Here is a 20,579-nt window from a genome sequence, read left to right as displayed (position 1 = left end):
TTATTCAACATTTAGAAAATACCTGAAGGTAAATGTTGTTTCAGGTGATATCTAATCAGCACAATGCAGCCTAGCAGCATTTTTAAGTGGAAGCCTGTGTTATGTTAAAACCAGGTGTTATCTTATCAGTACAAAGGTAAGGAATTACGAAAAACTTGTTGAAGTGTGAAGATTTTTCTTACAAAATCATTGTCTTATTGAATCACCAAAGTGTAAGCTGGAAAGATGATTTTGATAAATTACTTGTTAGAACACCTGATTTGCTCTTCTGGAGTCAATGTAGTTTGTTTTTCTCAATAACCATAGAAGTAATAGGGTAAAGTAAAGACATTATGTGGATTTTTTGCTACAGCACTTCTGTCAAAATACGATTAAAATGAGTTAAGATGATAATGTATTTTCTACTATAAGCAAAGACCACAAAGTCAAAATAGAAATCCCAATTTTAGATTTGAAAAATGAAAATAGCACAAAGCAGAGGATGGTTTCGATCCATTGACCTCTGTGTTATGGGCCCAGCACGCTTCCGCTGCGCCACTCTGCTGCTCATGGAAGTGCTTAGAACTCAAGAAGGGTTGATTCATCACAAGAACATGGCAATGTGTTCCTTTTAATTAACGAAAAATCCTAAAATAACTGTCCAGATTAGAGACTTTATAAACTTTGGCAAGGAAACTTTCCAGATCAATGTTTCTTAGCTGTTGTTTGTTTATGTCTCATATAGGGTCTCTGTGGCGCAATTGGTTAGCACGTTTGGCTATTAATTGGAATATTGGTGGTTCAATCCCACCCAGGGACGAGAATCTTCTATTAGTCAAATTTTGGGGAATTTTAGGTAGAGAAGTCAACATGTCAAACTACCTATTTTATGTTAGGGTTCAAGACTTTCTCTGAAACAATTATCTCTAAAGTGAGTTTAATTTGATTTAAGCCAATTTATTCAACATTTAGAAAATACCTGAAGGTTAATGTTGTTCCTGGTTATATCTAATCAGCAGAATGCAACCTAGCAGCATTTTTAAGTGGAAGCCTGTGTTATGTTAAAACCAGGTGTTATCTTATCAGTGCAAAGGTAAGGAATTAAGAAAAACTTTTTGAAGTGTGAAGATTTTTCTTACAAAATCATTGTCTTATTGCATCACCAAAGTGTAAGCTGGAAAGATGATTTTGATAAATTACTTGTTAGAACACCTGATTTGCTCTTCTGGAGTCAATGTTTTTTGTTTTTCTCAATAACCATAGAAGTAATAGGGTAAAGTAAAGACATTATGTGGATTTTTTGCTACAGCACTTCTGTCAAAATACGATTAAAATGAGTTAAGATGATAATGGATTTTCTACTATAAGCAAAGACCAAAAAAGTCAAAATAGCAATCCCAATTTTAGATGTGATAAATGAAAATAGCACATAGCAGAGGATGGTTTCGATCCATCGACCTCGGGGTTATGGGCCTAGCACGCTTCCGCTGCACCACTCTGCTGCTTATGGAAGTGCTTAGAACTCAAGAAGGGTTGATTCATCACAAGAACATGGCAATGTGTTCCTTTTAATTAACGAAAAATTCTAAAATAACTGTCCAGATTAGAGACTTTATAAACTTTGGCAAGGAAACTTTCCAGATCAATGTTTCTTAGCTGTTGTTTGTTTATGTCTCATATAGGGTCTCTGTGGCGAAATTGGTTAGCGCGTTCGTCTGTTAACTGGAATGTTGGTGGTTCAATCCCACCCAGGGACGAGAATATTCTATTAGTCAAATTTTGGGGAATTTTAGGTAGAGAAGTCAACATGTCAAACTACCTATTTTATGTTAGGGTTCAAGACTTTCTCTCAAACAATTATCTCTAAAGTGAGTTTAATTTGATTTAAGCCAATTTATTCAACATTTAGAAAATACCTGAAGGTAAATGTTGTTCCTGGTTATATCTAATCAGCAGAATGCAACCTAGCAGCATTTTTAAGTGGAAGCCTGTGTTATGTTATAACCAGGTGTTATCTTATCAGTACAAAGGTAAGGAATTAAGAAAAACTTTTTGAAGTGTGAAGATTTTTCTTACAAAATCATTGTCTTATTGCATCACCAAAGTGTAAGCTGGAAAGATGATTTTGATAAATTACTTGATAGTCCACCTGATTTGCTCTTCTGGAGTCAATGTAGTTTGTTTTTCTCAATAACCATAGAAGTAATAGGGTAAAGTAAAGACATTATGTGGATTTTTTGCTACAGCACTTCTGTCAAAATACGAATTAAATGAGTTAAGATGATAATGGATTTTCTACTATAAGCAAAGACCAAAAAAGTCAAAATAGCAATCCCAATTTTAGATTTGATAAATGAAAATAGCACATAGCAGAGGATGGTTTCGATCCAACGACCTCTGGGTTATGGGCCCAGAACACTTCCGCTGCGCCATTCTGCTGCTCATGGAAGTGCTTAGAACTCAAGAAGGGTTGATTCATCACAAGAACATGGCAATGTGTTCCTTTTAATTAGCGAAAAATCCTAAAATAACTGTCCAGATTAGAGACTTTATAAACTTTGGCAAGGAAACTTTCCAGATCAATGTTTCTTAGCTGTTGTTAGTTTATGTCTCACATAGGGTCTCTGTGGCGCAATTGGTTAGCGCGTTCGGCTGTTAACCGTAAGGTTGGTGGTTCAATCCCACCCAGGGACGAGAATCTTCTATTAGTCAAATTTTGGGGAATTTTAGGTAGAGAAGTCAACATGTCTAACTACCTATTTTATGGTAGGGTTCAAGACTTTCTCTGAAACAATTAACTCTAAAGTGAGTTTAATTTGATTTAAGCCAATTTATTCAACAATTAGAAAATACCTGAAGGTTAATGTTGTTCCTGGTGATATCTAATCAGCAGAATGCAACCTAGCAGCATTTTTATGTGAAAGCTTGTGTTATGTTTTAACCAGGTGTTATCTTATCAGTACAAAGGTAAGGAATTAAGAAAAACTTTTTGAAGTTTGAAGATTTTTCTTTCAAAATCATTGTCTTTTTGCATCACCAATGTGTAAGCTGGAAAGATGATTTTGATAAATTACTTGTTAGAACACCTGATTTGCTCTTCTGGAGTCAATGTAGTTTGTTTTTCTCAATAACCATAGAAGTAATAGGGTAAAGTAAAGACATTATGTGGATTTTTTGCTACAGCACTTCTGTCAAAATACGAATTAAATGAGTTAAGATGATAATGGATTTTCTACTATAAGCAAAGACCAAAAAAGTCAAAATAGCAATCCCAATTTTAGATTTGATAAATGAAAATAGCACATAGCAGAGGATGGTTTCGATCCAACGACCTGTGGGTTATGGGCCCAGCACGCTTCCGCTGCCCCACTCTGCTGCTCATGGAAGTGCTTAGAACTCAAGAAGGGTTGATTCATCACAAGAACATGGCAATGTGTTCCTTTTAATTAGCGAAAAATCCTAAAATAACTGTCCAGATTAGAGACTTTATAAACTTTGGCAAGGAAACTTTCCAGATCAATCTTTCTTAGCAGTTGTTTGTTTAAGTCTCACATAGGGTCTCTGTGGCGCAATTGGTTAGCGTGTTTGGCTGTTAACCGGAAGGTTGGTGGTTCAATCCCCCCCAGGGACGAGAATCTTCTATTAGTCAAATTTTGGGGAATTTTAGGTAGAGAAGTCAACATGTCAAACTACCTATTTTATGTTAGGGTTCAAGACTTTCTCTGAAACAATTATCTCTAAAGTGAGTATAATTTGATTTAAACCAATTTATTCAACATTTAGAAAATACCTGAAGGTAAATGTTGTTCCTGGTTATATCTAATCAGCAGAATGCAACCTAGCAGCATTTTTAAGTGGAAGCCTGTGTTATGTTATAACCAGGTGTTATCTTATCAGTACAAAGGTAAGGAATTAAGAACAACTTTTTGAAGTGTGAAGATTTTTCTTACAAAATCATTGTCTTATTGCATCACCAAAGTGTAAGCTGGAAAGATGATTTTGATAAATTACTTGTTAGAACACCTGATTTGCTCTTCTGGAGTCAATGTAGTTTGTTTTTCTCAATAACCATAGAAGTAATAGGGTAAAGTAAAGACATTATGTGGATTTTTTGCTACAGCACTTCTGTCAAAATACGATTTAAATGAGTTAAGATGATAATGGATTTTCTACTATAAGCAAAGACCAAAAAAGTCAAAATAGCAATCCCAATTTTAGATTTGATAAATGAAAATAGCACATAGCAGAGGATGGTTTCAATCCAACGACCTCTGGGTTATGGGCCCAGCACGCTTCCGCTGCGCCACTCTGCTGCTCATGGAAGTGCTTAGAACTCAAGAAGGGTTGATTCATCACAAGAACATGGCAATGTGTTCCTTTTAATAAACGAAAAATCCTAAAATAACTGTCCAGATTAGAGACTTTATAAACTTTGGCAAGGAAACTTTCCAGATCAATGTTTCTTAGCTGCTGTTTGTTTATGTCTCATATAGGGTCTCTGTGGCGCAATTGGTTAGCACGTTTGGCTATTAATTGGAATATTGGTGGTTCAATCCCACCCAGGGACGAATATCTTCTTTTAATCAAGTTTTGGGGATTTTTAGGTAGAGAAGTCAACATGTCAAACTACCTATTTTATGTTAGGGTTCAAGACTTTCTCTGAAACAATTATCTCTAAAGTGAGTTTAATTTGATTTAAGCCAATTTATTCAACATTTAGAAAATACCTGAAGGTTAATGTTGTTCCTGGTGATATCTAATCAGCAGAATGCAACCTAGCAGCATTTTTAAGTGGAAGCCTGTGTTATGTTAAAACCAGGTGTTATCTTATCAGTACAAAGGTAAGGAATTAAGAAAAACTTTTTGAAGTGTGAAGATTTTTCTTACAAAATCATTGTCTTATTGCATCACCAAAGTGTAAGCTGGAAAGATGATTTTGATAAATTACTTGTTAGATCACCTGATTTGCTCTTCTGGAGTCAATGTAGTTTGTTTTTCTCAATAACCATAGAAGTAATAGGGTAAATTAAAGACATTATGTGGATTTTTTGCTACAGCACTTCTGTCAAAATACGATTAAAATGAGTTAAGATGAAAATGGATTTTCTACTATAAGCAAAGACCAAAAAAGTCAAAATAGCAATCCCAATTTTAGATTTGATAAATGAAAATAGCACATAGCAGAGGATGGTTTCGATCCATCAACCTCTGGGTTATGGGCCCAGCACACTTCCGCTGCTCCACTCTGCTGCTCATGGAAGTGCTTAGAACTCAAGAAGGGTTGATTCATGACAAGAACATGGCAATGTGTTCCTTTTAATTAACGAAAAATCCTAAAATAACTGTCCAGATTAGAGACTTTATAAACTTTGGCAAGGAAACTTTCCAGATCAATGTTTCTTAGCTGTTGTTTGTTTATGTCTCATATAGGGTTTCTGTGGCGCAATTGGTTAGCACATTCGGCTGTTAACTGGAATGTTGGTGGTTCAATCCCATCCAGGGACGAGAATCTTCTTTTAATCAAGTTTTGGGGATTTTTAGGTAGAGAAGTCAACATGTCAAACTACCTATTTTAAGGAAGGGTTCAAGACTTTCTCTGAAACAATTATCTCTAAAGTGAGTTTAATTTGATTTAAGCCAATTTATTCAACATTTAGAAAATACCTGAAGGTAAATGTTGTTTCAGGTGATATCTAATCAGCACAATGCAGCCTAGCAGCATTTTTAAGTGGAAGCCTGTGTTATGTTAAAACCAGGTGTTATCTTATCAGTACAAAGGTAAGGAATTACGAAAAACTTGTTGAAGTGTGAAGATTTTTCTTACAAAATCATTGTCTTATTGAATCACCAAAGTGTAAGCTGGAAAGATGATTTTGATAAATTACTTGTTAGAACACCTGATTTGCTCTTCTGGAGTCAATGTAGTTTGTTTTTCTCAATAACCATAGAAGTAATAGGGTAAAGTAAAGACATTATGTGGATTTTTTGCTACAGCACTTCTGTCAAAATACGATTAAAATGAGTTAAGATGATAATGGATTTTCTACTATAAGCAAAGACCACAAAGTCAAAATAGAAATCCCAATTTTAGATTTGAAAAATGAAAATAGCACAAAGCAGAGGATGGTTTCGATCCATTGACCTCTGTGTTATGGGCCCAGCACGCTTCCGCTGCGCCACTCTGCTGCTCATGGAAGTGCTTAGAACTCAAGAAGGGTTGATTCATCACAAGAACATGGCAATGTGTTCCTTTTAATTAACGAAAAATCCTAAAATAACTGTCCAGATTAGAGACTTTATAAACTTTGGCAAGGAAACTTTCCAGATCAATGTTTCTTAGCTGTTGTTTGTTTATGTCTCATATTGGGTCTCTGTGGCGCAATTGGTTAGCACGTTTGGCTATTAATTGGAATATTGGTGGTTCAATCCCACCCGGGGACAAGAATCTTCTATTAGTCAAATTTTGGGGAATTTTAGGTAGAGAAGTCAACATGTCAAACTACCTATTTTATGTTAGGGTTCAAGACTTTCTCTGAAACAATTATCTCTAAAGTGAGTTTAATTTGATTTAAGCCAATTTATTCAACATTTAGAAAATACCTGAAGGTTAATGTTGTTCCTGGTTATATCTAATCAGCAGAATGCAACCTAGCAGCATTTTTAAGTGGAAGCCTGTGTTATGTTAAAACCAGGTGTTATCTTATCAGTGCAAAGGTAAGGAATTAAGAAAAACTTTTTGAAGTGTGAAGATTTTTCTTACAAAATCATTGTCTTATTGCATCACCAAAGTGTAAGCTGGAAAGATGATTTTGATAAATTACTTGTTAGAACACCTGATTTGCTCTTCTGGAGTCAATGTTTTTTGTTTTTCTCAATAACCATAGAAGTAATAGGGTAAAGTAAAGACATTATGTGGATTTTTTGCTACAGCACTTCTGTCAAAATACGATTAAAATGAGTTAAGATGATAATGGATTTTCTACTATAAGCAAAGACCAAAAAAGTCAAAATAGCAATCCCAATTTTAGATGTGATAAATGAAAATAGCACATAGCAGAGGATGGTTTCGATCCATCGACCTCTGGGTTATGGGCCTAGCACGCTTCCGCTGCACCACTCTGCTGCTTATGGAAGTGCTTAGAACTCAAGAAGGGTTGATTCATCACAAGAACATGGCAATGTGTTCCTTTTAATTAACGAAAAATCCTAAAATAACTGTCCAGATTAGAGACTTTATAAACTTTGGCAAGGAAACTTTCCAGATCAATGTTTCTTAGCTGTTGTTTGTTTATGTCTCATATAGGGTCTCTGTGGCACAATTGGTTAGCACGTTCGGCTATTAATTGGAATATTGGTGGATCAATACCATCCAGGGACGAGAATCTTCTATTAGTCAAATTTTGGGGATTTTTAGGTAGAGAAGTCAACATGTCAAACTACCTGTTTTATGGTAGGGTTCAAGACTTTCTCTGAAACAATTATCTCTAAAGTGAGTTTAATTTGATTTAAGCCAATTTATTCAACATTTAGAAAATACCTGAAGGTTAATGTTGTTCCTGGTGATATCTTATCAGCAGAATGCAACCTAGCAGCATTTTTAAGTGAAAGCCTGTGTTATGTTAAAACCAGGTGTTATCTTATCAGTACAAAGGTAAGGAATTAAGAAAAACTTTTTGAAGTTTGAAGATTTTTCTTACAAAATCATTGTCTTATTGCATCACCAAAGTGTAAGCTGGAAAGATGATTTTGATAAATTACTTTTTAGAACACCTTATTTGCTCTTCTGGAGTCAATGTAGTTTGTTTTTCTCAATAACCATAGAAGAAATAGGGTAAAGTAAAGACATTAAGTGGATTTTTTGCTACAGCATTTCTGTCAAAATATGATTAAAATGAGTTAAGATGATAATGGATTTTCTTCTATAAGTGTTCCTTTTAATTAACGAAAAATCCTAAAATAACTGTCCAGATTAGAGACTTTATAAACTTTGGCAAGGAAACTTTCCAGATCAATGTTTCTTAGCTGTTGTTTGTTTATGTCTCATATAGGGTCTCTGTGGCACAATTGGTTAGCACGTTCGGCTATTAATTGGAATATTGGTGGATCAATACCATCCAGGGACGAGAATCTTCTATTAGTCAAATTTTGGGGATTTTTAGGTAGAGAAGTCAACATGTCAAACTACCTGTTTTATGGTAGGGTTCAAGACTTTCTCTGAAACAATTATCTCTAAAGTGAGTTTAATTTGATTTAAGCCAATTTATTCAACATTTAGAAAATACCTGAAGGTTAATGTTGTTCCTGGTGATATCTTATCAGCAGAATGCAACCTAGCAGCATTTTTAAGTGAAAGCCTGTGTTATGTTAAAACCAGGTGTTATCTTATCAGTACAAAGTTAAGGAATTAAGAAAAACTTTTTGAAGTTTGAAGATTTTTCTTACAAAATCATTGTCTTATTGCATCACCAAAGTGTAAGCTGGAAAGATGATTTTGATAAATTACTTTTTAGAACACCTTATTTGCTCTTCTGGAGTCAATGTAGTTTGTTTTTCTCAATAACCATAGAAGAAATAGGGTAAAGTAAAGACATTAAGTGGATTTTTTGCTACAGCACTTCAGTCAAAATATGATTAAAATGAGTTAAGATGATAATGGATTTTCTTCTATAAGTGTTCCTTTTAATTAACGAAAAATCCTAAAATAACTGTCCAGATTAGAGACTTTATAAACTTTGGCAAGGAAACTTTCCAGATCAATGTTTCTTAGCTGTTGTTTGTTTATGTCTCATATAGGGTCTCTGTGGCACAATTGGTTAGCACGTTCGGCTATTAATTGGAATATTGGTGGATCAATACCATCCAGGGACGAGAATCTTCTATTAGTCAAATTTTGGGGATTTTTAGGTAGAGAAGTCAACATGTCAAACTACCTGTTTTATGGTAGGGTTCAAGACTTTCTCTGAAACAATTATCTCTAAAGTGAGTTTAATTTGATTTAAGCCAATTTATTCAACATTTAGAAAATACCTGAAGGTTAATGTTGTTCCTGGTGATATCTTATCAGCAGAATGCAACCTAGCAGCATTTTTAAGTGAAAGCCTGTGTTATGTTAAAACCAGGTGTTATCTTATCAGTACAAAGGTAAGGAATTAAGAAAAACTTTTTGAAGTTTGAAGATTTTTCTTACAAAATCATTGTCTTATTGCATCACCAAAGTGTAAGCTGGAAAGATGATTTTGATAAATTACTTTTTAGAACACCTTATTTGCTCTTCTGGAGTCAATGTAGTTTGTTTTTCTCAATAACCATAGAAGAAATAGGGTAAAGTAAAGACATTAAGTGGATATTTTGCTACAGCACTTCTGTCAAAATATGATTAAAATGAGTTAAGATGATAATGGATTTTCTTCTATAAGCAAAGACCAAAAAAGTCAAAATAGCAATCCCAAATTTAGATTTGATAAATGAAAATAGCACATAGCAGAGGATGGTTTCGATCCATCAACCTCTGGCTTATGGGCCCAGCACACTTCCACTGCGCCACTCTGCTGCTCATGGAAGTGCTTAGAACTCAAGAAGGGTTGATTCATCACAAGAACATGGCAATGTGTTCCTTTTAATTAACGAAAAATCCTAAAATAACTGTCCAGATTAGAGACTTTATAAACTTTGGCAAGGAAACTTTCCAGATCAATGTTTCTTAGCTGTTGTTTGTTTATGTCTCATATAGGGTCTCTGTGGCGCAATTGGTTAGCACGTTCGGCTATTAATTGGAATATTGGTGGTTCAATCCCACCCAGGGACGAGAATCTTCTATTAGTCAAATTTTGGGGAATTTTAGGTAGAGAAGTCAACATGTCAAACTACCTATTTTATGGTAGGGTTCAAAACTTTCTCTGAAACTATTATCTCTAAAGTGAGTTTAATTTGATTTAAGCCAATTTATTCAACATTTAGAAAATACCTGAAGGTTAATGTTGTTCCTGGTGATATCTAATCAGCAGAATGCAACCTAGCAGCATTTTTAAGTGAAAGCCTGTGTTATGTTAAAACCAGGTGTTATCTTATCAGTACAAAGGTAAGGAATTAAGAAAAACTTTTTGAAGTTTGAAGATTTTTCTTACAAAATCATTGTCTTATTGCATCACCAAAGTGTAAGCTGGAAAGATGATTTTGATAAATTACTTGTTAGAACACCTTATTTGCTCTTCTGGAGTCAATTTAGTTTGTTTTTCTCAATAACTATAGAAGTAAGAGGGTAAAGTAAAGACATTAAGTGGATTTTTTGCTACAGCACTTCTGTCAAAATATGATTAAAATAAGTTAAGATGATAATGGATTTTCTACTATAAGCAAAGACCAAAAATGTCAAAATAGCAATCCCAATTTTAGATTTGATAAATCAAAATAGCACATAGCAGAGGATGCTTTCGATCCATCAACCTCTGGGTTATGGGCCCAGCACGCTTCTGCTGCACCACTCTGCTGCTCATGGAAGTGTTTAGAACTCAAGAAGGGTTGATTCATCACAAAAACATGGCAATGTGTTCCTTTTAATTAACAAAAAATCCTAAAATAACTGTCCAGATTAGAGACTTTATAAACTTTGGCAAGGAAACTTTCCAGATCAATCTTTCTTAGCAGTTGTTTGTTTATGTCTCACATAGGGTCTCTGTGGCGCAATTGGTTAGCGTGTTTGGCTGTTAACCGGAAGGTTGGTGGTTCAATCCCCCCCAGGGACGAGAATCTTCTATTAGTCAAATTTTGGGGAATTTTAGGTAGAGAAGTCAACATGTCAAACTACCTATTTTATGTTAGGGTTCAAGACTTTCTCTGAAACAATTATCTCTAAAGTGAGTTTAATTTGATTTAAGCCAATTTATTCAACATTTAGAAAATACCTGAAGGTAAATGTTGTTCCTGGTTATATCTAATCAGCAGAATGCAACCTAGCAGCATTTTTAAGTGGAAGCCTGTGTTATGTTATAACCAGGTGTTATCTTATCAGTACAAAGGTAAGGAATTAAGAACAACTTTTTGAAGTGTGAAGATTTTTCTTACAAAATCATTGTCTTATTGCATCACCAAAGTGTAAGCTGGAAAGATGATTTTGATAAATTACTTGTTAGATCACCTGATTTGCTCTTCTGGAGTCAATGTAGTTTGTTTTTCTCAATAACCATAGAAGTAATAGGGTAAATTGAAGACATTATGTGGATTTTTTGCTGCAGCACTTCTGTCAAAATACGATTAAAATGAGTTAAGATGAAAATGGATTTTCTACTATAAGCAAAGACCAAAAAAGTCAAAATAGCAATCCCAATTTTAGATTTGATAAATGAAAATAGCACATAGCAGAGGATGGTTTCGATCCATCGACCTCTGGATTATGGGCCCAGCACGCTTCCGCTGCGCCACTCTGCTGGTCATGGAAGTGCTTAGAACTCAAGAAGGGTTGATTCATGACAAGAACATGGGAATGTGTTCCTTTTAATTAACGAAAAATCCTAAAATAACTGTCCAGATTAGAGACTTTATAAACTTTGGCAAGGAAACTTTCCAGATCAATGTTTCTTAGCTGTTGTTTGTTTATGTCTCATATAGGGTCTCTGTGGCACAATTGGTTAGCATGTTCAGCTATTAATTGGAATATTGGTGGATCAATACCATCCAGGGACGAGAATCTTCTATTAGTCAAATTTTGGGGAATTTTAGGTAGAGAAGTCAACATGTCTAACTACCTATTTTATGGTAGGGTTCAAGACTTTCTCTGAAACAATTATCTCTAAAGTGAGTTTAATTTGATTTAAGCCAATTTATTCAACATTTAGAAAATACCTGAAGGTTAATGTTGTTCCTGGTGATATCTAATCAGCAGAATGCAACCTAGCAGCATTTTTAAGTGGAAGCCTGTGTTATGTTATAACCAGGTGTTATCTTATCAGTACAAAGGTAAGGAATTAAGAACAACTTTTTGAAGTGTGAAGATTTTTCTTACAAAATCATTGTCTTATTGCATCACCAAAGTGTAAGCTGGAAAGATGATTTTGATAAATTACTTGTTAGATCACCTGATTTGCTCTTCTGGAGTCAATGTAGTTTGTTTTTCTCAATAACCATAGAAGTAATAGGGTAAATTGAAGACATTATGTGGATTTTTTGCTGCAGCACTTCTGTCAAAATACGATTAAAATGAGTTAAGATGAAAATGGATTTTCTACTATAAGCAAAGACCAAAAAAGTCAAAATAGCAATCCCAATTTTAGATTTGATAAATGAAAATAGCACATAGCAGAGGATGGTTTCGATCCATCGACCTCTGGATTATGGGCCCAGCACGCTTCCGCTGCGCCACTCTGCTGGTCATGGAAGTGCTTAGAACTCAAGAAGGGTTGATTCATGACAAGAACATGGGAATGTGTTCCTTTTAATTAACGAAAAATCCTAAAATAACTGTCCAGATTAGAGACTTTATAAACTTTGGCAAGGAAACTTTCCAGATCAATGTTTCTTAGCTGTTGTTTGTTTATGTCTCATATAGGGTCTCTGTGGCACAATTGGTTAGCACGTTCAACTATTAATTGGAATATTGGTGGATCAATACCATCCAGGGACGAGAATCTTCTATTAGTCAAATTTTGGGGAATTTTAGGTAGAGAAGTCAACATGTCTAACTACCTATTTTATGGTAGGGTTCAAGACTTTCTCTGAAACAATTATCTCTAAAGTGAGTTTAATTTGATTTAAGCCAATTTATTCAACATTTAGAAAATACCTGAAGGTTAATGTTGTTCCTGGTGATATCTAATCAGCAGAATGCAACCTAGCAGCATTTTTAAGTGGAAGCCTGTGTTATGTTAAAACCAGGTGTTATCTTATCAGTACAAAGGTAAGGAATTAAGAAAAACTTTTTGAAGTGTGAAGATTTTTCTTACAAAATCATTGTCTTATTGCATCACCAAAGTGTAAGCTGGAAAGATGATTTTGATAAATTACTTGTTAGATCACATGATTTGCTCTTCTGGAGTCAATGTAGTTTGTTTTTCTCAATAACCATAGAAGTAATAGGGTAAATTAAAGACATTATGTGGATTTTTTGCTACAGCACTTCTGTCAAAATATGATTAAAATGAGTTAAGATGATAATGGATTTTCTACTATAAGCAAAGACCACAAAGTCAAAATAGAAATCCCAATTTTAGATTTGAAAAATGAAAATAGCACATAGCAGAGGATGGTTTCGATCCAACGACCTCTGGGTTATGGGCCCAGCACGCTTCCGCTGCGCCACTCTGCTGCTCATGGAAGTGCTTAGAACTCAAGAAGGGTTGATTCATCACAAGAACATGGCAATGTGTTCCTTTTAATTAACAAAAAATCCTAAAATAACTGTCCAGATTAGAGACTTTATAAACTTTGGCAAGGAAACTTTCCAGATCAATGTTTCTTAGCTGTTGTTTGTTTATGTCTCATATAGGGTCTCTGTGGCACAATTGGTTAGCACGTTCGGCTGTTAATTGGAATATTGGTGGATCAATACCATCCAGGGACGAGAATCTTCTATTAGTCAAATTTGGGGATTTTTAGGTAGAGAAGTCAACATGTCAAACTACCTATTTTTTGGTAGGGTTCAAGACTTTCTCTGAAACAATTATCTCTAAAGTGAGTTTAATTTGATTTAAGCCAATTTATTCAACATTTAGAAAATACCTGAAGGTTAATGTTGTTCCTGGTGATATCTAATCAGCAGAATGCAACCTAGCAGCATATTTAAGTGGAAGCCTGTGTTATGTTAAAACCAGGTGTTATCTTATCAGTACAAAGGTAAAGAATTAATAAAAACTTTTTGAAGTGTGAAGATTTTTCTTACAAAATCATTGTCTTATTGCATCACCAAAGTGTAAGCTGGAAAGATGATTTTGATAAATTACTTGTTAGATCACCTGATTTGCTCTTCTGGAGTCAATGTAGTTTGTTTTTCTCAATAACCATAGAAGTAATAGGTTAAAATTAAAGACATTATGTGGATTTTTTGCTACAGCACTTCTGTCAAAATACGATTAAAATGAGTTAAGATGAAAATGGATTTTCTACTATAAGCAAAGACCAAAAAAGTCAAAATAGCAATCCCAATTTTAGATTTGATAAATGAAAATAACACATAGCAGAGGATGGTTTCGATCCATCGACCTCTGGGTTACGGGCCCAGCACGCTTCCGCTGCGCCACTCTGCTGCTCATGGAAGTGCTTAGAACTCAAGAAGGGTTGGTTCATGACAAGAACATGGGAATGTGTTCCTTTTAATTAACGAAAAATCCTAAAATAACTGTCCAGATTAGAGACTTTATAAACTTTGGCAAGGAAACTTTCCAGATCAATGTTTCTTAGCTGTTGTTTGTTTATGTCTCATATAGGGTCTCTGTGGCACAATTGGTTAGCACGTTCGGCTATTAATTGGAATATTGGTGGATCAATACCATCCAGGGATGAGAATCTTCTATTAGTCAAATTTTGGGGATTTTTAGGTAGAGAAGTCAACATGTCAAACTACCTATTTTATGGTAGGGTTCAAGACTTTCTCTGAAACAATTATCTCTAAAGTGAGTTTAATTTGATTTAAGCCAATTTATTCAACATTTAGAAAATACCTGAAGGTTAATGTTGTTCCTGGTGATATCTTATCAGCAGAATGCAACCTAGCAGCATTTTTAAGTGAAAGCCTGTGTTATGTTAAAACCAGGTGTTATCTTATCAGTACAAAGGTAAGGAATTAAGAAAAACTTTTTGAAGTTTGAAGATTTTTCTTACAAAATCATTGTCTTATTGCATCACCAAAGTGTAAGCTGGAAAGATGATTTTGATAAATTACTTTTTAGAACACCTTATTTGCTCTTCTGGAGTCAATGTAGTTTGTTTTTCTCAATAACCATAGAAGAAATAGGGTAAAGTAAAGACATTAAGTGGATTTTTTGCTACAGCACTTCAGTCAAAATATGATTAAAATGAGTTAAGATGATAATGGATTTTCTTCTATAAGTGTTCCTTTTAATTAACGAAAAATCCTAAAATAACTGTCCAGATTAGAGACTTTATAAACTTTGGCAAGGAAACTTTCCAGATCAATGTTTCTTAGCTGTTGTTTGTTTATGTCTCATATAGGGTCTCTGTGGCACAATTGGTTAGCACGTTCGGCTATTAATTGGAATATTGGTGGATCAATACCATCCAGGGACGAGAATCTTCTATTAGTCAAATTTTGGGGATTTTTAGGTAGAGAAGTCAACATGTCAAACTACCTGTTTTATGGTAGGGTTCAAGACTTTCTCTGAAACAATTATCTCTAAAGTGAGTTTAATTTGATTTAAGCCAATTTATTCAACATTTAGAAAATACCTGAAGGTTAATGTTGTTCCTGGTGATATCTTATCAGCAGAATGCAACCTAGCAGCATTTTTAAGTGAAAGCCTGTGTTATGTTAAAACCAGGTGTTATCTTATCAGTACAAAGGTAAGGAATTAAGAAAAACTTTTTGAAGTTTGAAGATTTTTCTTACAAAATCATTGTCTTATTGCATCACCAAAGTGTAAGCTGGAAAGATGATTTTGATAAATTACTTTTTAGAACACCTTATTTGCTCTTCTGGAGTCAATGTAGTTTGTTTTTCTCAATAACCATAGAAGAAATAGGGTAAAGTAAAGACATTAAGTGGATATTTTGCTACAGCACTTCTGTCAAAATATGATTAAAATGAGTTAAGATGATAATGGATTTTCTTCTATAAGCAAAGACCAAAAAAGTCAAAATAGCAATCCCAAATTTAGATTTGATAAATGAAAATAGCACAGGATGGTTTCGATCCATCGACCTCTGGCTTATGGGCCCAGCACGCTACCGCTGCGCCACTCTGCTGCTCATGGAAGTGCTTAGAACTCAAGACGGGTTGATTCATCTCAAGAACATGGCAATGTGTTCCTTTTAATTAACGAAAAATCCTAAAATAACTGTCCAGATTAGAGACTTTATAAACTTTGGCAAGGAAACTTTCCAGATCAATCTTTCTTAGGTGTTGTTTGTTTATGTATCACATAGGGTCTCTGTGGCGCAATTGGTTAGCGCGTTCGGTTGTTAACTGGAAGGTTGGTGGTTCAATCCCACCCAGGGACGAGAATCTTCTATTAGTCAAATTTTGGGGAATTTTAGGTAGAGAAGTCAACATGTCAAACTACCTATTTTATGGTTGGGTTCAAGACTTTATCTGAAACAATTAACTCTAAAGTGAGTTTAATTTGATTTAAGCCAATTTATTCAAAACTTAGAAAATACCTGAAGGTTAATGTTGTTCCTGGTGATATCTAATCAGCAGAATGCAACCTAGCAGCATTTTTAAGTGAAAGCCTGTGTTATGTTAAAACCAGGTGTTATCTTATCAGTACAAAGGTAAGGAATTAAGAAAAACTTTTTGAAGTTTGAAGATTTTTCTTACAAAATCATTGTCATATTGCATCACCAAAGTGTAAGCTGGAAAGATGATTTTGATAAATTACTTGTTAGAACACCTGATTTGCTCTTCTGGAGTCAATGTAGTTTGTTTTTCTCAATAACCATAGAAGTAATAGGGTATAGTAAAGACATTAAGTGGATTTTTTGCTACAGCACTTCTGTCAAAATATGATTAAAATGAGTTAAGATGATAATGGATTTTCTACTATAAACAAAGACCAAAAAAGTCAAAATAGCAATCCCAATATTAGATTTGATAAATGAAAATAGCACATAGCAGAGGATGGTTTCGATCCATCAACCTCTGGCTTATGGGCCCAGCACACTTCCACTGCGCCACTCTGCTGCTCATGGAAGTGCTTAGAACTCAAGAAGGGTTGATTCATCACAAGAACATGGCAATGTGTTCCTTTTAATTAACGAAAAATCCTAAAATAACTGTCCAGATTAGAGACTTTATAAACTTTGGCAAGGAAACTTTCCAGATCAATGTTTCTTAGCTGTTGTTTGTTTATGTCTCATATAGGGTCTCTGTGGCGCAATTGGTTAGCACGTTCGGCTATTAATTGGAATATTGGTGGTTCAATCCCACCCAGGGACGAGAATCTTCTATTAGTCAAATTTTGGGGAATTTTAGGTAGAGAAGTCAACATGTCAAACTACCTATTTTATGGTAGGGTTCAAAACTTTCTCTGAAACTATTATCTCTAAAGTGAGTTTAATTTGATTTAAGCCAATTTATTCAACATTTAGAAAATACCTGAAGGTTAATGTTGTTCCTGGTGATATCTAATCAGCAGAATGCAACCTAGCAGCATTTTTAAGTGAAAGCCTGTGTTATGTTAAAACCAGGTGTTATCTTATCAGTACAAAGGTAAGGAATTAAGAAAAACTTTTTGAAGTTTGAAGATTTTTCTTACAAAATCATTGTCTTATTGCATCACCAAAGTGTAAGCTGGAAAGATGATTTTGATAAATTACTTGTTAGAACACCTTATTTGCTCTTCTGGAGTCAATTTAGTTTGTTTTTCTCAATAACTATAGAAGTAAGAGGGTAAAGTAAAGACATTAAGTGGATTTTTTGCTACAGCACTTCTGTCAAAATATGATTAAAATGAGTTAAGATGATAATGGATTTTCTACTATAAGCAAAGACCAAAAATTTCAAAATAGCAATCCCAATTTTAGATTTGATAAATCAAAATAGCACATAGCAGAGGATGCTTTCGATCCATCAACCTCTGGGTTATGGGCCCAGCACGCTTCTGCTGCACCACTCTGCTGCTCATGGAAGTGCTTAGAACTCAAGAAGGGTTGATTCATCACAAAAACATGGCAATGTGTTCCTTTTAATTAACAAAAAATCCTAAAATAACTGTCCAGATTAGAGACTTTATAAACTTTGGCAAGGAAACTTTCCAGATCAATCTTTCTTAGCTGTTGTTTGTTTATGTCTCACATAGGGTCTCTGTGGCGCAATTGGTTAGCGTGTTTGGCTGTTAACCGGAAGGTTGGTGGTTCAATCCCCCCCAGGGACGAGAATCTTCTATGAGTCAAATTTTGGGGAATTTTAGGTAGAGAAGTCAACATGTCAAACTACCTATTTTATGTTAGGGTTCAAGACTTTCTCTGAAACAATTATCTCTAAAGTGAGTTTAATTTGATTTAAGCCAATTTATTCAACATTTAGAAAATACCTGAAGGTAAATGTTGTTCCTGGTTATATCTAATCAGCAGAATGCAACCTAGCAGCATTTTTAAGTGGAAGCCTGTGTTATGTTATAACCAGGTGTTATCTTATCAGTACAAAGGTAAGGAATTAAGAACAACTTTTTGAAGTGTGAAGATTTTTCTTACAAAATCATTGTCTTATTGCATCACCAAAGTGTAAGCTGGAAAGATGATTTTGATAAATTACTTGTTAGATCACCTGATTTGCTCTTCTGGAGTCAATGTAGTTTGTTTTTCTCAATAACCATAGAAGTAATAGGGTAAATTGAAGACATTATGTGGATTTTTTGCTGCAGCACTTCTGTCAAAATACGATTAAAATGAGTTAAGATGAAAATGGATTTTCTACTATAAGCAAAGACCAAAAAAGTCAAAATAGCAATCCCAATTTTAGATTTGATAAATGAAAATAGCACATAGCAGAGGATGGTTTCGATCCATCGACCTCTGGATTATGGGCCCAGCACGCTTCCGCTGCGCCACTCTGCTGGTCATGGAAGTGCTTAGAACTCAAGAAGGGTTGATTCATGACAAGAACATGGGAATGTGTTCCTTTTAATTAACGAAAAATCCTAAAATAACTGTCCAGATTAGAGACTTTATAAACTTTGGCAAGGAAACTTTCCAGATCAATGTTTCTTAGCTGTTGTTTGTTTATGTCTCATATAGGGTCTCTGTGGCACAATTGGTTAGCACGTTCAGCTATTAATTGGAATATTGGTGGATCAATACCATCCAGGGACGAGAATCTTCTATTAGTCAAATTTTGGGGAATTTTAGGTAGAGAAGTCAACATGTCTAACTACCTATTTTATGGTAGGGTTCAAGACTTTCTCTGAAACAATTATCTCTAAAGTGAGTTTAATTTGATTTAAGCCAATTTATTCAACATTTAGAAAATACCTGAAGGTTAATGTTGTTCCTGGTGATATCTAATCAGCAGAATGCAACCTAGCAGCATTTTTAAGTGGAAGCCTGTGTTATGTTAAAACCAGGTGTTATCTTATCAGTACAAAGGTAAGGAATTAAGAAAAACTTTTTGAAGTGTGAAGATTTTTCTTACAAAATCATTGTCTTATTGCATCACCAAAGTGTAAGCTGGAAAGATGATTTTGATAAATTACTTGTTAGATCACCTGATTTGCTCTTCTGGAGTCAATGTAGTTTGTTTTTCTCAATAACCATAGAAGTAATAGGGTAAATTAAAGACATTATGTGGATTTTTTGCTACAGCACTTCTGTCAAAATATGATTAAAATGAGTTAAGATGATAATGGATTTTCTACTATAAGCAAAGACCACAAAGTCAAAATAGAAATCCCAATTTTAGATTTGAAAAATGAAAATAGCACATAGCAGAGGATGGTTTCGATCCAACGACCTCTGGGTTATGGGCCCAGCACGCTTCCGCTGCGCCACTCTGCTGCTCATGGAAGTGCTTAGAACTCAAGAAGGGTTGATTCATCACAAGAACATGGCAATGTGTTCCTTTTAATTAACAAAAAATCCTAAAATAACTGTCCAGATTAGAGACTTTATAAACTTTGGCAAGGAAACTTTCCAGATCAATGTTTCTTAGCTGTTGTTTGTTTATGTCTCATATAGGGTCTCTGTGGCACAATTGGTTAGCACGTTCGGCTGTTAATTGGAATATTGGTGGATCAATACCATCCAGGGACGAGAATCTTCTATTAGTCAAATTTGGGGATTTTTAGGTAGAGAAGTCAACATGTCAAACTACCTATTTTTTGGTAGGGTTCAAGACTTTCTCTGAAACAATTATCTCTAAAGTGAGTTTAATTTGATTTAAGCCAATTTATTCAACATTTAGAAAATACCTGAAGGTTAATGTTGTTCCTGGTGATATCTAATCAGCAGAATGCAACCTAGCAGCATATTTAAGTGGAAGCCTGTGTTATGTTAAAACCAGGTGTTATCTTATCAGTACAAAGGTAAAGAATTAATAAAAACTTTTTGAAGTGTGAAGATTTTTCTTACAAAATCATTGTCTTATTGCATCACCAAAGTGTAAGCTGGAAAGATGATTTTGATAAATTACTTGTTAGATCACCTGATTTGCTCTTCTGGAGTCAATGTAGTTTGTTTTTCTCAATAACCATAGAAGTAATAGGTTAAAATTAAAGACATTATGTGGATTTTTTGCTACAGCACTTCTGTCAAAATACGATTAAAATGAGTTAAGATGAAAATGGATTTTCTACTATAAGCAAAGACCAAAAAAGTCAAAATAGCAATCCCAATTTTAGATTTGATAAATGAAAATAACACATAGCAGAGGATGGTTTCGATTCATCGACCTCTGGGTTATGGGCCCAGCACGCTTCCGCTGCGCCACTCTGCTGCTCATG

General features: G+C 34.6%; 3 non-coding genes across 3 annotated transcripts; 2 read left to right on the top strand and 1 right to left on the bottom strand.

Moving 5' to 3' along the window:
* The first annotated feature begins 2,599 nt into the window (after window positions 1–2,599).
* Window positions 2,600–2,673, top strand: TRNAN-GUU (transfer RNA asparagine (anticodon GUU)). Its single transcript has one exon. It is a non-coding gene; the product is annotated as a tRNA-Asn (tRNA).
* Window positions 2,674–14,141: 11,468 nt separating this feature from the next.
* TRNAT-CGU (transfer RNA threonine (anticodon CGU)) lies at window positions 14,142–14,213 on the bottom strand. The gene has a single exon. It is a non-coding gene; the product is annotated as a tRNA-Thr (tRNA).
* A 1,856-nt stretch (window positions 14,214–16,069) lies between these two features.
* On the top strand, window positions 16,070–16,143 carry TRNAN-GUU (transfer RNA asparagine (anticodon GUU)). Its single transcript has one exon. It is a non-coding gene; the product is annotated as a tRNA-Asn (tRNA).
* The last annotated feature ends 4,436 nt before the right edge of the window (window positions 16,144–20,579 follow it).

This window comes from Taudactylus pleione, unplaced genomic scaffold, assembly GCF_031769625.1.
Source record: "Taudactylus pleione unplaced genomic scaffold, aTauple2 ptg000134l, whole genome shotgun sequence".
Classification (NCBI taxonomy): Eukaryota; Metazoa; Chordata; class Amphibia; order Anura; family Myobatrachidae; genus Taudactylus; species Taudactylus pleione.
This window is presented reverse-complemented; position numbering and strand designations above follow the sequence as displayed.